Source organism: Peromyscus eremicus, chromosome 1 (genome assembly GCF_949786415.1).
Source record: "Peromyscus eremicus chromosome 1, PerEre_H2_v1, whole genome shotgun sequence".
In the NCBI taxonomy this organism is placed as follows: domain Eukaryota; kingdom Metazoa; phylum Chordata; class Mammalia; order Rodentia; family Cricetidae; genus Peromyscus; species Peromyscus eremicus.
In genome coordinates, this window is record NC_081416.1 from 129,799,557 (window position 1) to 129,805,208 (window position 5,652).

Here is a 5,652-nt window from a genome sequence, read left to right on the forward strand (position 1 = left end):
CATGAGCTGAAGTGAACTACCCAGTGGCAGCTGTTTTGTTACAGCAACACAAGATGGACTAATATACCATTGTCTTCCACAGCCCCCAAACCGACACACACCAAGCTAACCCCACACACAGCTCTCGGTCCTTCCTCCCCTGTCCCTAGCTATTGGCTGCTCCTTCAGTCTGGACTGCCTCAGTCCCTCCCTTCCCCCCTGTGCAGGGTGCCTTGTGGAGATCCAGCTCTGAGCTCTCCATCCGCCCTAGGGAAGATGAAAGGTTCCTCCTCCCAATCCCCAGCTGTCCTGTCACTGCCAAAAATGCCAGCTCTAACACAGCTGGGAGCAGGACCGGCGAGTATATGTGAAATGGAGGACTTTGTTCACGGGTCAAGGCTGGGCCCGTGCTGCTGTTTCATCCACCCCACGTTGCCCCAGTGACCCACTCCTCCTGTATTCTGAGAGAGTCCAAAGGTCGCTCGGAGCCTTTTCTGTCAGACCAGGTTTTTACATTATTTGGAAAAACTACTAACAACCTAGTAATGAACTTCATTTTTTTTTTCTTACTGTTGTTTGGGCATTGTTACACACCATCAGATTTCTTGGTTCCAAGAACCTTACAATAGCATTCTAAGCATGCTACAGATATGCAAAAATTACACAGTGCAGTGGGAGGTGTTTAAAAAAAAAAACACATTAGTAAAATTGGATCTAGAGCACCAAGTGTTTGCAACAGTTTAAAATATTAATGCATGTTGGATGCCAAGGCTCAACCAGACTCCTGTTTGGCAGGAACAATTTTGCATAGGTAATTAGATACACGTGCAAATATTTAACTATAAGCCAATGCTTATGCCATTGAAGTACAGTGGTTCATCAGCTAGCCACCTGGTTGGCAGCGCCAATTAAAGATTCACCCATGTTACAGCTACATCCTTCATCGTCTCAGTATTCTGGAAATACAAACAATTAGGAAAATAGTAGGGGAGGGTTAAAAATGATTGAAAGATAATTCTGCAGCGAAACTGCTGGAAATCTGCAACTGTACATACTTTGTGTTATTTTCATGTCTCCTACGAGATTATGAGTTGCTGAGTTGGCTAAACCCAATCACACTCATTCTTCAATTGGGGTGGATTGTCAACTACTCATTTCATGTAAAATGTGAACATCTGGGGGAGTGGATATAAGTGAATGGTGGAGCATTTGCCCTGCATGTGCAAAAAACCAGAATTCAGTCCCCAACACCCCAAAAATATAATCATTAGTATTTTCTAAATTTTAATCAGCACACCCAAAATCAAGTCTAGTCACATGTTAAATAGTACATGCCGATAAATAGAAATATATCCACACAGAAAATACAACTACAGAAACTGGTAATGAAGCTAAAGTTTTCTAACCTTGAACTTCATCAATGTCCTGAAGAACCATGTAGCAGGGAATTCGTTACAGTGTGTAGGAATGAGAACGTATGTATAATTGGAAGGTAGGATTACTTGGTTCCCAGTAAGCCAACCCTTCGGAGCCTCCTCAGTGGCAAAGTAGAGAAAGCAATGTCTATTCTATTAGGTTGTGGCCAGCAGGCAACCACATGTTCACACTGTCCTTTGAGAAACAGAGATAGACACTCTCTGTCCTGCCCTTGGTGGCTGTTGGGAGACCCCTGAGGAGCATTGTGGTGATGCATCAGACTTTCCTAGCTTACCTGGGGCACAATGCTGGAATGCCTTTGAAAACCATGCATGTCCCTTGAGCTACGACATTTGTTCCAAGTGAGACTGACCCCACTTAGGTGACACATAGTAAGGCTGGACCCAGTAGCATGAACTACAGCAGTGACGGGTTGCCAAGGCTTCTAAGAATGAACATTTTTCAAGAAAGGCAGGGAAAACGTTAGCAGTGGTACGCAGAATTCATGCTTCTCCCTTCTAAATCGTATGTGAAGCCTTTCCTACTCCCTACAAGTCCAACTAAAGAATTTCCAGAGACATGTGATCTTTCTAAGAAACCCAGTGTAACAAAGTTTGTGTGAGTGTGCATATGCAATGTGTATGAACAGCAGGTGGGTGGGCACACTCACCAAGATGGACTGGGAGCCTTGGGGAGTCTCCCTTATCTGCCTCGCACCTCCCAGTAGAAATGCCTAGGTTACAGATGTTTAGAGATGCTGCGGCTCTGAGTGCAGATGCTCGCCTTGCTTGGCAAGAGCTATTGCCCACCGAACCATCTCTCTGCTCCCACCATTATAAAGCTTTACAATACTTTATCTCATTTAAATGAGTGTAAGAAAAGAAAAAGAAAAAAAATAATCCAATGTCAGGGCATACCTGGTTGTTTAATAGATTGCTCAGGCATTTTGATAACTTAACTCTTAATGTCTTGACACAGACACGTGTTTGTATCTTCAAGCCAAGGACCTGCTGTCCACATCATTTTGTTGCATTAGCAACAGTGGGCCAAGCAAACGCTGCCGTGTTCACACCTTCTGCTTCTTGTAGACCAATCTCACTTGTTTCACTTGGGAAGCAGACCTAGTGGGTGAGAGGCCAGGGACTGCCATTGGATAAAGATGCTCAGTCTGCCTAGCTCACTCATCATGTGAGCCTGGACAGCCCTCTCCCAGTTCCACGCCTCACTCCCCTTATCCATAAAAATGCAACGCTAATGTGTATGACAGGATCATCATGCCCCACTTCATGCTGAGTATCTCACACATCCAGGGCCCCAGGAGAACACACATAAAATCCCAAACACAAGGCACCAAGCTTACCCTCAGTGCCATTGCTACCGGATCATTTTGCTGGTGAAAAGAATTTTATTCTCCTATAACAGCGAGTAGTGCTTGGTAACTGAGAAAATCTGGAAGATTCCCTAGTAACATCTTCACCTGATATGTGACAATACGACCCTCTATAAGGGCCGAGCTGTTATACCAGACTGACTGCCGATGACGTCAATGTCTACTTTACTTTTTAAACTGAAATTGTACACTCATAAAAAGTTGCAGAATAACATGAAACCAGTGCACTGGCATGGAACAGAAACATCCAGTAGTCATGCTGGGGAGAAGGATTGGTGAGTGCTGTGTCTGCTTTGAACATGAAGGCCTGAGTTAGATCCCCCGCACCTACACAAAAGTGGGATATAGTGGCACATACCTATCATCCCAAGGCTGGGAAGGTAGAGACAGAAGGATGCCTGGGGCTTGCTGATCAGTCATTCTAGCCAAATCTGAGTGCTCCAAGTTCAATTCAGTGAGAGACCCTGCCTCAAAAAAGTAAGATGGAGAGTAACTGAGGAAGACCCTTGGCATCAATCTCTGACTTCTATGTGCACACATAAGGTCATGTATTTACAGAGAGAGAGAGAGAGAGAGAGAGAGAGAGAGAGAGAGAGAGAGAGAGAGAGAGAGAGAGAGCGCGCGCGCGCAACAGATGGACGGACGGATGGACGGACAGACAGACAGAGACAGACAGGAGATGGAGGGATGGAGGGAGGAGGAAGAGAGAGGCACACATGTATGCACAAATAAATAAATATAAAATTGATTGTTATTATATGTCCAAAAGACACTCCAGGTGAATTTCAATTCCATCATGAGGACAAGGAAGCATGAACACACTATTAAACACACAATCTCTGGAACCACAATGCTTGAATTCAAATCCCCGTCTCCGATGTTCACCACCTGCATGGCTCTGGCCAGGCATCTCAGCACTCTGTGTCTCCTTTCCTCTTCTGGAGATGACTGCAGTTGTAGGATAGCCCTCCAAGGGGTTTGATGAAGATTAAATAAGGTGATACTTTTAAAAGATTGCTTGGCCTGTGTTTCACATTCAGCGAATAAAAGATCTTGGCCTATAAGGCCACCGTCCTCCTCTCGGAATCCCGAGACTTCCCTGAAAGATAAGGCCTGCGGGATTCCGAGGGGAGGGGAGTGAGATGGAGTAGGTAAGTCACTGAGCAGAGAAGGCCAGGTCAACCTCTGTGAACCGCAGATCACCCCAAGGGCACCAGACTACACACCCATCCCAAGGCTGTTTTATCACATTGCTACGGATTTTCAGTCAAAACAGTTTTGTGGAGGTTTTTTTTTCGTTTCAGTCCTAAGTCCCACTTGCCCTGCATTGGTAGCTGAAAAAAATGTGAGAGGTCAAAGAAAATATAGGCCAATGAAAATAACATGGCAGCAAGAAATTAATTGCAGAGCCTGTTTAATATGACAGGGGACCCCCTAAAATCCTATTATGTCGTTCCCGGCTTCCCTTCGTCATGCGCGCAGGTTCTGTGCACAAAGGCCAGGGCAGGCTCCCCGGTGCATTGCTGCATTAATTTGACATTTCTGGCTCCAATTAACCTTACGTTTCAACTATTTTCTAAAGATTGTTCTTTTAATTTGCGATAAGGTTATTTTTTTTTTCCGATGGTGTTTCACAAGCTTGTGCACAAAGGCCTGTTGTAGACAGTTGAGCCCAGTTGCTGCATGCTTCAAGGCAACACACTGTGGCTCATACCTGGCCTGTTCACAAGTGTGCGTGTTAGGTGAGAGAGGGCTTCCCACAATGGAAGCTGGTGAGCACACGAGGGTGACCTATGGTGGCACGGTGGGCATTGTAAGCCAATTAGGCCATACTCCAAGGCCAGAGCAAGGAAACCTAAGTGAAAACAAGCTAGATTATAAAGACTGTGGGAATAGATGGGTAAAGAACTTGACACAGAACCATGAGGACCTGAGTTCAGATCCCAGCATCCACACAAAAAGTCAGATGTGACCATATATACCCCAAATCCAGAGAATCACTGGGGCTCCCTTGCCAGCTGGTCCTGACTATCAGTGAGTTCCAGATGCACTGGGAGACCCTGTTTCAAAATATAAGGCAGGGAGCAATAGAGGACACCCCAACATCAACCTCTGGCATACACATGTACACACACTCACATACACCACATGCTTCAAGACAATGTATTGAGCTCAGTCTGACTCACTCGTTTACTGAAAACATGAGTACACACATATTTGCCACACAAACGTGAGGACCTGGGTTCAATTCCAGGACCAGCATGGTGGCTCTTGCCTGTAATCCCTGTGCTGGAGAAGCAGAGGTGAGAGGATTTCTGGGGCTTTCTGGCCAACTGATACAGACAAATCAGTGAGCTCCAGGTTCAGTAAGAACTTGTCTCAAAAAAATAAAGTGGAGCGTGATGGAGAAAGATACTCGACATTGATCCCTAGTCTGTCTCTAATTCACACACACACACACACACACACACACACACACACACAAAGTGCTCACAAACACACACATACAATACATGAGGCTTAATTGGAGGAAGTTAACTTAGGGGTGTACAGGCAAAGTGACAATTGAGACCTCATCCCTCTCTTCCTCTCTTTTGCTTCCTGCCTGCTAGGAGGTGAGCACTTCCTCAACGATGCCTGATCCACCAAGATGTACTGCTCTGCCGCAGGCCCAACAGCAAAAGAGCCAAGTGACCACAGACCAAGACCTCTGAAACAATGAGCCAAATGAAGCTGTTCCACCTTCTGAGTTGGCTCTCCCAGGTATCTTGCCACAATAGCAGAAGACTGGCTCACCACCCTCCATGACCCCTGTCTGCCTTTGTTGATTGCTGAACCACAGAAGGTTTGAGGCCCGGAAAATATAC